Raw genomic sequence first — 11,623 nt, 5'->3', positions numbered from 1 at the left:
CATATTAGTGTGCTTTGATACTTGGCTAGAAAATAGCCATAGGAGAATACAAACAGCTTACTTACGCCTACAGTAGCGTTCTATATATTTGATTTCTGGTTGATCTGCTGGTGGCTGTACTTTCTGCAGTGCATGTACTAGCCAATTCTGAGCAATTTGTAGTGAGACTTGCGACCGCTGTGTTCTGCGCTTAGTGACGCACATATCCATAGCAAAGACCGAAGTGGGAAAATTTAGTAGGGGTTGGATTTCAATTAGGCACTAACTCAGTGTCATCTCATCTGGCATAGTAGTGTGCTTTGATACTTGGCTAGAAAATAGCCATAGGAGAATACAAAGAGCTTACTTACGCCTACAGTAGCGTTCTATATATTTGATTTCTGGTTGATCTGCTGGTGGCTGTACTTTCTGCAGTGCATGTACTAGCCAATTCTGAGCAATTTGTAGTGAGACTTGCGACCGCTGTGTTCTGCGCTTAGTGACGCACATATCCATAGCAAAGACCGAAGTGGGAAAATTTAGTAGGGGTTGGATTTCAATTAGGCACTAACTCAGTGTCATCTCATCTGGCATAGTAGTGTGCTTTGATACTTGGCTAGAAAATAGCCATAGGAGAATACAAACAGCTTACTTACGCCTACAGTAGCGTTCTATATATTTGATTTCTGGTTGATCTGCTGGTGGCTGTACTTTCTGCAGTGCATGTACTAGCCAATTCTGAGCAATTTGTAGTGAGACTTGCGACCGCTGTGTTCTGCGCTTAGTGACGCACATATCCATAGCAAAGACCGAAGTGGGAAAATTTAGTAGGGGTTGGATTTCAATTAGGCACTAACTCAGTGTCATCTCATCTGGCATAGTAGTGTGCTTTGATACTTGGCTAGAAAATAGCCATAGGAGAATACAAACAGCTTACTTACGCCTACAGTAGCGTTCTATATATTTGATTTCTGGTTGATCTGCTGGTGGCTGTACTTTCTGCAGTGCATGTACTAGCCAATTCTGAGCAATTTGTAGTGAGACTTGTGACCGCTGTGTTCTGCGCTTAGTGACGCACATATCCATAGCAAAGACCGAAGTGGGAAAATTTTGTAGGGGTTGGATTTCAATTAGGCACTAACTCAGTGTCATCTCATCTGACATAGTAGTGTGCTTTGATACTTGGCTAGAAAATAGCCATAGCAATAGGATAGCATTGTTTGGTTTTAAAAACTCAAAAAAAAACAAAAAACACAAAAAAAAACAAAAAACACAAAAAAAAAACAAAAAAAAGTTAAAAAAAAAAAATAAAGTTATAACTCTCATTTTAAAAATGTTTAACCCGAGGGCTAGGGGTAGAGGACGAGGGCGGGGACGTGGGCGTCCAACTACTGCAGGGGTCAGAGGCCGTGGTCCTGGGCGGGGTGAGACACCACCTGCTGATGAGGGAGCAGGGGAACGCCGCAGAGCTACACTCCCTAGGTTCATGTCTGAAGTTACTGGGACTCGTGGTAGAGCACTGTTGAGGCCAGAACAGTGCGAACAGGTGATGTCGTGGATTGCTGACAATGCTTCGAGCAATTTGTCCACCACCAGTCAGTCTTCCACGCAGTCCACCCATGTCACCGAAATCGCCACTCCTCCAGCTCCTGCACCTCAGCCTCCTCCCCCCCAGTCTGCCCCCTCCCAGGAAAATTTGGCATTTGAACCGGCATACTCTGAGGAACTGTTTTCTGGACCCTTCCCACAGTCACAAACCACTTGTCCGGGTTGCTGCTGAGCAATTTTCCGATGCCCAGGTTTTCCACCAGTCACAGTCTGTGGGTGATGATGACCTTCTTGACGTAGTGGAAGTGTGTAAAGAGGTGTCCGACGATGAGGAGACACGGTTGTCAGACAGTGGGGAAGTTGTTGTCAGGGCAGGAAGTCCGAGGGGGGAGCAGACTGAGGGATCGGAGGATGATGAGGTGACAGACCCAAGCTGGGTTGAGAGGCCGGGTGAACACAGTGCTTCTGAGACGGAGGAGAGTCCTCGACCAGAACAGGTTGGAAGAGGCAGTGGTGGGGCCAGACGGAGAGGCAGGGCCAGAGCTGGTGCATCAGCGCCAAATGTGTCAACTAGTGAAGCTCCCGTGGCGAGGGCTCTTGCGGCGAGGGCTAGATCTTCAGAAGTCTGGAGGTTCTTTAAGGAAACACCGGATGACCGACGGACTGTGGTGTGCAACATTTGCCAAACCAGGCTCAGCAGGGGTTCCACCACTACTAGCTTAACTACCACCAGTATGCGCAGGCATATGAATGCTAAACACCCCACTCAGTGGCAACAAGCCCGTTCACCTCCGGCCGTGCACACCACTGCTCCTTCCCCTGTGTCAGCTGATAGTCAGCCCCCTGCCCAGGACCCTGCCACAAAAACCCCATCGTCGCCTCCACGATCCTCCACAGCATCCACCAGTGTTCAGCTCTCCATACCCCAGACGCTGGAGCGGAAACGCAAATATAGTGCAACCCACCCGCACGCCCAAGCCCTTAATGTGCACATCTCCAGATTGCTTAGCCTGGAGATGCTGCCCTATAGGCTAGTAGAGACCGAGGCCTTTCGCAACCTCATGGCGGCGGCCGCCCCTCGGTATTCGGTCCCCAGCCGCCACTACTTTTCCCGATGTGCCGCCCCAGCCCTGCACCAGCACGTGTCAGACAACATCATCCGTGCCCTGACCAACGCCGTTTCTGACAAGGTCCACCTGACCACGGACACGTGGACGAGTGCTGCCGGGCAGGGCCACTATATATCGCTGACGGCACATTGGGTTAACTTGGTGGAGGCTGGGACCGAGTCTGACCCTGGGGCTGCTCATATACTGCCGACGCCGAGGATTGCGGGGCCTACCTCGGTCCAGGTGTTTCAGGCCTACTATGCCTCCTCCTCCTCCCACCCCTCCTCCACCTCCTCCTCCGAACTACCATCCGTGGGCACGGCGCCATCAGTCGGTAGCTCTAGGCACAGCAGCAGTGCCGTCGCTAAGCGACAGCAGGCGGTGCTCAAACTGCTGAGCCTAGGCGACAAAAGGCACACCGCCCAAGAGCTATTACAGGGCATCACGGCGCAGACTGATCTGTGGCTGGCACCGCTGAACCTCAAGCCGGGAATGGTTGTGTGTGACAACGGCCGTAACCTGGTGGCGGCTCTGCAACTCGGCAGACTGACACATGTGCCATGCCTGGCCCATGTGTTAAATCTGATAGTTCAGCGTTTCCTCAAGACATACCCCAATCTGTCTGATTTGCTCACGAAGGTGCGCCGCATCTGTGCGCATTTCAGGAAGTCCAGCCCAGATGCTGCCACTCTCAGGGCAGCGCAGCGCCGCCTCCAACTGCCCGCTCACCGACTGTTGTGCGACGTGCCCACGAGGTGGAATTCAACACTGACCATGTTATCCAGAGTTTACCAGCAGCGCAGAGCGATTGTAGACTGCCAGATGTCAACTTCCACCAGAACTGGTAGTCAGGTCAGTCAGCTTCCTCAAGTCTACAATGAGGAGTGGACGTGGATGTCTGATATCTGTCAGGTGCTGAGTAACTTTGAGGAGTCAACACAGATGGTCAGTGGCGATGCCGCCATCATCAGCCTCACCATCCCGCTGCTTGGCCTGTTGAAAAACTCTCTGGTCAGCATGAAGTCGGAAGCTTTGCGCTCGTCACAAGAGACAGGGGAAGAATATTCCCTTGTTGATAGCCAAAGCACCCTCAGGTCTGTTTCTCAGCGCATATCGGAGGAGGTGGAGGTGGAGGAGGATGAGGAGGAAGAGGAGGAGAATGTTGGCGAGACACAAGAGGGGACCATTGTTGAGTCCTTCACTGTTCAGCGTGTATGGGCAGAAGAAGAGGAGTTGGAGGAGTTGGAGGAGGAGGAAATGGACAGTCAGGCCAGTGAGGGGAGTGAATTCTTACGCGTTGGTACTCTGGCGCATATGGCAGATTTCATGCTAGGCTGCCTATCCCGTGACCCTCGCGTTCAAAGAATTTATTCCAGCACCGATTACTGGGTGTTCACTCTCCTGGACCCACGGTACAAGCAAAATCTTTCCACTCTCATCCCTGCAGAGGAAAGGAGTGTGAGAATGCATGAATACCAGCAGGCCCTGGTGCACAAGCTGAAACAGTATTTCCCTTCTGACAGCGCTAGCGGCAGAGTGCGTAGTTCTGCGGGACAAGTAGCGAGGGAGAGTAGGCGAGCAGGCAGCTTGTCCAGCACTGGCAAGGGTACGCTTTACAAGGCTTTTGCCAGCTTTATGTCACCCCAGCAAGACACTGTCACCTGTCCCCAGTCTCGGCAGAGTAGGGCTGATCTTTACAGAAAGATGGTGAGGGAGTACGTAGCTGACCATACCATCGTCCTAAATGATCACACAGCTCCCTACAACTACTGGGTTTCAAAGCTGGACATGTGGCACGAACTGGCGCTGTACGCCTTGGAGGTTCTTGCCTGCCCTGCCACTAGCGTCTTGTCCGAGCGGGTTTTCAGTGCAGCTGGTGGCATCATCACCGATAAGCGTACACGCCTGTCGACTGACAGCGCTGACAGGCTGACGCTTATTAAAATGAATAAAGGCTGGATTTCTCAGAATTTCCAATCTCCACCAGGTGAAGGAAGCTCAACCTGAATAATTGATCCACTCCTCCTCCTCCTCATTTTCCTCCTTCTCCTCCTCTTTGTACAGTAAAGCAGAGGAAAATGGCTATTTTTTGACAGGGCCCACTGGCTCTTGCTATAGTACTTCATGCATTTAATTTTTCTGGAGGGCCACCTACCCGGTCCTCTGTTTGAAACAATTTTTGTGAGTGCCACATACAGGCACTCAATCTATTCCATTTTTCTGGAAGGCCACCTACCTGCTCCTCTGGTTTGAAAAATGTTTGGGACTGCCACATACAGGCACTCAATCTATTCCATTTTACTGGAGGGCCACCTACCTGCTCCTCTGGTTTGAAAAATGTTTGGGACTGCCACATACAGGCACTCAATCTATTCCATTTTACTGCAGGGCCACCTACCTGCTCCTCTGGTTTGAAACATTTTTGGGACTGCCACATACAGGCACTCAATCTATTCCATTTTACTGGAGGGCCACCTACCTGCTCCTCTGGTTTGAAAAATGTTTGGGACTGCCACATACAGGCACTCAATCTATTCCATTTTACTGCAGGGCCACCTACCTGCTCCTCTGGTTTGAAACATTTTTGGGACTGCCACATACAGGCACTCAATCTATTCCATTTTACTGGAGGGCCACCTACCTGCTCCTCTGGTTTGAAAAATGTTTGGGACTGCCACATACAGGCACTCAATCTATTCCATTTTACTGGAGGGCCACCTACCTGCTCCTCTGGTTTGAAAAATTTTTGGGACTGCCACATACAGGCACTCAATCTATTCCATTTTACTGCAGGGCCACCTACCTGCTCCTCTGGTTTGAAACATTTTTGGGACTGCCACATACAGGCACTCAATCTATTCCATTTTACTGGAGGGCCACCTACCTGCTCCTCTGGTTTGAAAAATGTTTGGGACTGCCACATACAGGCACTATCCAAATTAAATTGTCTCCATAGCAGCCTCCACACGTTGTCTCCATTGCTACCTCCAAAAGTCGTCCATATAGCTGCCTCCATACATCGTCCCTTTATCAAACGGGGTGTGTCAGGCAGAAATTTGGGTTGTTTTCATGGATTCCACATCAAAGTTGTTAACTTTGTCGCCACCCTGCTGTGTTATCCACAAAATATACTGGCAAACTTTTACCATTTAGGGATATTATTTCAGCGCTTCTTGCGCATCTGTTTACATTCCCCTCACCCGGCATATCCTAAACTTATAAGAACGCTACTACACTTGATCTTATACAAAAGGTTCTTAGAAGTGCTGTTTGGGGAGTAGCCTAGAGACAGGGGCTTGGATTGGCGAAAGCTCGCCTGGCAGCGGAGCGCCAGCTCCATGCGCATCATGCGCTTCTTGCGCATCTGTTTACATTCCCCTCACCCGCCATATCCCAAACTTATAAGAACGCTACTACACTTAACTTGGTGCAGGCTGGGACCGAGTCTGACCCTGGGGCTGGTCATATACTGCCGACGCAGAGAATTGCGGGGCCTACCTCGGTCCAGGTCTCAAAGGCCTACTATACCTCCTCCCACCCCTCCTCCACCGAATTACCATCCGTGGGCATGGCGCCATCAGTCGGTAGCTCTAGGCACAGCAGCAGTGCCGTCGCTAAGCGACAGCAGGCGGTGCTGAAACTGCTGAGCCTAGGCGATAAAAGGCACACCGCCCAAGAGCTATTACAGGGCATCACGGCGCAGACTGATCTGTGGCTGGCACCGCTGAACCTCAAGCCAGCCAGCTCCATCCCAAGATCCAACTAACATAGTTGCAGCACCTTTAATCTACTACTAGTTCACTGCCTCCATAATAATAATAATAATAATCTTTATTTATATAGCGTCATCATATTCTGTAGCGCTTTACAAATCATAGGAAACAAATACAAATGTAATGTAACAGAGCACAACATTTGTATGGAACAACAGGAGTGAGGTCCCTGCTCGCCAGAGCTTACGGTTTATGAAGATGATGGGGTAACACGAGGTAAAAGAATATTTAATGGTCAAGCCATTCTTCTTAGGGAATAGAAAAAAATATAATAAATGGAATTGCTGTCGCTTGAACCACTCAGCCGTCATCTTATATACCAGGTCCAGGGTGAATGGGACTGCAGAGAAGTCTGGTGCCTGTTGGTTGCTGGATAACAGATGGGAGGACGACACAGGACGGGTTAGTAGAAGAGTTAAAACTTCATGCAGTTAATGAGTGTTATAGGCTTGCCTAAAGAAATGGGTTTTAAGAGCACGTTTGAAACTTTGGAGGTTAGGTATTAGTCTGATAGTCCGGGGCAGAGCATTCCATAGAATTGGTGCAGCTCTAGAGAAGTCTTGGAGACGCGAGTGGGAGGTCCGCACTAGGGTAGAGGTTAATCTAAGATCACTGGCGGATCTAAGAGCACGGGTTGGGCGATAGACTGAGATAAGAGAGGAGAGGTAGGGGGGTGCAGCATTATACAGAGCTTTATGGATGAGGGTTATTATTATTTTAAACTGTATTCGAAAGGAGACTGGCAGCCAGTGCAGCGACTGGCATGAACTGTAAGCATACATGGTCCCCTTATCAAACGAGCTGTGTCAGGCAGAATTTTGGGTTGTTTTCATGGCTTCCATGTTAACTTTGTCGCCACCCTGCTGTGTAATCCACAAAATATACTGGCAAACTTTTATCATGTACCGATATTATTTGAGCGCTTCTTGCTCACCTCCTTTGGTTCCTCTCTGACACCCATTGGTTTGAAGCCTGAGTCCAATTAGGGTATGTCGCCATGCCACTCTCTAGCCTGCTGCCGCTGCCTCTGCATGCCGTCCCCTATAGTGTCAGGGTCAATTATTGGATGTTTTAGATGCTATCTAGCTTCATTCTGTCACTCTGTCATGGCCATGCTGTTGCCCATAATTTTGGCATAATGGTGCGATTAGGCAGCCTCAGAGGCATCCATGCATGCTGCCCCTGCTGTTTCCTGTCCATTTCCGTGGTGTTTCCATCCTTTTCTGAGGTTCCCAGGTGTTTGGCCAAGCTTCCCTGTGCAGAGCCTTGGTCCCCTTGAAAAATGCTCGAGTCTCCCATTGACTTCAATGGGGTTCGTTATTCGAGACGAGCACTCGAGCATCGGGAAAAGTTCGTCTCGAATAACGAGTACCCGAGCATTTTAGTGTTCGCTCATCTCTAGTAACATCCCCTGCCCTATCCTGTGTGGGTTCCGGTGATGAAGGTGCATCATAGACAGGTGACAAATTTGGAGGAGTGATGTCATCAGGAGGAGGTGAACATGATGCTTCATCTTGGGGACGTACATTAAGGGTGGCTCTGCTTTATGTGCCCTTGTGGCCCGGCCTCTGGGCCTTCTCAGTAGCTTGAGGGTGCGTTCACACGTTGCGCTTCGGTTGCGTTTTCATTGCGTTTTAAAACGCATTACAACAGCGGAGATGCAGTGATTTGCCTAATTATGTTACTATTTACATTTGTTAATGCTGTGTTAACGCATGCATTAACACATTGTTAACGCATGTGTTAACATCGCGTTTACAGTGAGTTTTGTAAACGCAAGTGTGAACAGTAATGTAATTAGGCAAATCACCTCATCTCAGCTGTTGTAATGCGTTTTAAAACGCAATGAAAACGCAACCAAAGCGCAACATGTGAACGCGCCCTTAAAGGGCACCTACCACCACGAATCTACCTATAAAGGTAGATCGGGTGGTAGGTGGATGTATGGGACGTGAGGATAGCCCTTTTTAGAGCTAATCCTCACGTCCCCGCTAGCATACCATAAACTTTATTGCCCTAATATGTTAATTTAATTAAGCGGCTACCGGGGCGTGGAGTAGCCGGACACGAGGCTACACGGCGCGGCTACTCCACGCCCCAGTAGCTGCTTTCCCCCGCCTACCCTGTGATCTTCGGCGCGCAGCTCCTGGCAGCTGCGCGCCCTCGTCCGAGAAGCCGGAGTTCTGCGCATGCGCAGTAACTCCGGCCTCGTTCCCGAGATCGCGCATCTTGGCCGGAGTTACTGCGCATGCGCAGAACTCCGGCTTCTCGGACGAGGGCGCGCAGCTGCCAGGAGCTGCGCGCCGAAGATCACAGGGTAGGCGGGGGAAAGCAGCTACTGGGGCGTGGAGTAGCCGCGCCGTGTAGCCTCGTGTCCGGCTACTCCACGCCCCGGTAGCCGCTTAATTAAATTAACATATTAGGGCAATAAAGTTTATGGTATGCTAGCGGGGACGTGAGGATTAGCTCTAAAAAGGGCTATCCTCACGTCCCATACATCCACCTACCACCCGATCTACCTTTATAGGTAGATTCGTGGTGGTAGGTTCCCTTTAAGTCCTTTTTTGGAGGTAGGTTGTGAAGCTTTTGTAGGCATATTGGACTGTAGAGGCAATACAAACTTTTCCATGCCCTGGTGCCAGAGGAAGATATAATAAGAGGAGGAAAAGTTGGGGAGTAGGTGAAGCAGAATCCCTTCATATTTTGTTCAAAAGTCCACTGATGGGAAGAAAAGGCAGTCGCCCCAAAAGCAGCGGAGGAGACAGTAAATCGCAGGAACAGCAGCTATACAGGTTTGGCGATATTTCAGCACTCTGACGATCGTATCTCCAGAGTAGCATATGATGCTGGGATCCGGGCAGCAGTGAAGATAGCAGAGTAACTCTATAACAGAGTATGATGCAGGGATTTGGGTAGCAGTGATGATAGCAGAGTAACTCTATTACAGGGTATGATGCTAAGATCCAGGTAACTGTGAAGATAGCAGAGAAACTCTATGATGCTGGGATCCGGGTAGCAGTGAAGATAGCCGAGTAACACTATAACAGCGTATGATGCTGGGATCCAAGTAGCAGTGAAGATAGCAGAGTATCTCTGTAACAGCGTATGATGCTGGGATCCGGGAAGCAGTGAAGATAGCCGAGTAACACTAAAACAGCGTATGATGCTGGGATCCAAGTAGCAGTGAAGATAGCAGAGTAACTCTGTAACAGCGTATGATGCTGGGATCCGGGTAGCAGTGAAGATAGCCGAGTAACACTATAACAGCGTATGATGCTGGGATCCAAGTAGCAGTGAAGATAGCAGAGTAACTCTGTAACAGCGTGGGATCCGGGTGGCAGTGAAGATACCAGAGTGACACAGCTACATGTTATGATGCAGGGATCCGGGTATCAGAGAATATAGCAGAGTAACTCTATAACAGCATAAATCACATATACACAATGCTTCTCTTAATCTCATCTTATGTTTAAACATCGCTTCATAGGAAGATTCCAAAGTCTATTTATCATTGAGACCTACTGGTGCCATCGCATTAGCTCGAAGGATCATGCGCCCATGTGCCATCTTTCCGAGGATCGTCGCTCCCCGTGACGTCATCGGGGAGCGGCGATCCATCGCCATGGTAGTGTCGGATTTCAGGAAGATCTGAAGCTACTTCGGCTTAACCCAGTCATTACAATGTGCTATCAGCACACTGTAATGTATGAGGAGTAAAATCCCCATATATACTGTAGTATGGCAGTATATGATAGGATCCTACAGACACCCTAGGGTTAAATTACCCTAGGGAGTCTGAAAAATAGTAAAAATAAAAATAGAAAAAAAGTTTAAAAAAAATTATAATAAAAAAAACAAAAAATTCAAATCACCCCCCCTTTCCCTAGAACTGATATTAACCCCTTAACGCTCTGCGCCGTAGCTCTACGGCACAGAGGTATAAGGGATGCATGAAGAGGGCTCACGGGCTGAGTCCTCTTCATACAGAGGTGGGGGTTTTTGCATTTTGCACAAAACCCCCACCGCTAATAACCGCGGTCGGTGCTTGCACCGATCACGGCTATTAACCCTCTAAAAGACGCGCGGGTGCCGCCATCTTTTTTTCGATCGTCACGCCCCTGAACATCATCGGGGGGGGGCGGCAATCGGTTACCATGGTAGCCTCGGGTCTTCTTTTGACACGGGGCTACATGGTTTATGCAGGTTCGTTACAATGAGCCAGTGGCTCATTGTAATGTATGACCTGCAAAAAATGCCATATATTGCAATACTGTAGTATTGCAGTATATGGTAGGAGCGATCTGACCATCTAGGGTTAATGTACCCTAGATGGTCTAAAAAATAGTGAAAAAAAAAAGTTTAAAAAATAAAAAAAATTAATAAAATATTAAAAGTTCAAATCACCCCCCTTTCCCTAGAACGGATATAAAACATAACAAACAGTAAAAATCACAGACATATTAGGTATCGCCGCGTCCCAAAATGCCCGATCTATCAAAATATAAAAACGGTTACGGCCGGCGGTGAACTCCGAGGCGGGAAATGGCGCCCAAATGTCCGAAATGCGACTTTTACACCTTTTTACATAACATAAAAAATGAAATAAAAAATGATCAAAATGTCGCACAGACCTCAAAATGGTAGCAATGGTAGCGTCAGAAGATGGCAAAAAAATGTTTTTCTTTTTTGTACACATTCGTTTAATTTTTGAAAATGTATTAAAACACAATAAAACCTATATAAATTTGGTATCACCGCGATCGCACCGAACCAAAGAATAAAGGAGGCGTGTTATTTGGAGCGAAGAGTGAAAGTCGTAAAAACTGAGCCCACAAGAACGTGACGCACGTGCGTTTTTTTTTCAATTTTTCCACATTTGGAATTTTTTTTCAGCTTCGCAGTACACGGCATGTTAAAATAAATAACATTACGGGAAAGTAAAATTTGTTACGCACAAAATAAGCCCTCACACAGGTCTGTACACGTAAAAATGAAAATGTTATGGATTTTTGAAGTTGGAGAGCGAGAAATTAGCCGAAAAACCCTCCGTCCTTAAGGGGTTAATATAAATAAACAGTAACAATCATAAACACATTAGGTATCACCGCGTCCGAAAATGCCCGATCTATCAAAATATCATAACTGTTTTTCACTGCGTTTAACCCCGTAACAGAATATCGCGCCCAAAGTCGAAAATGGCACTCTTTTGCCATT

Source organism: Engystomops pustulosus, chromosome 7 (assembly GCF_040894005.1).
Source record: "Engystomops pustulosus chromosome 7, aEngPut4.maternal, whole genome shotgun sequence".
Lineage (NCBI taxonomy): Eukaryota > Metazoa > Chordata > Amphibia > Anura > Leptodactylidae > Engystomops > Engystomops pustulosus.
Note: the sequence above shows the minus strand (reverse complement) of the source record.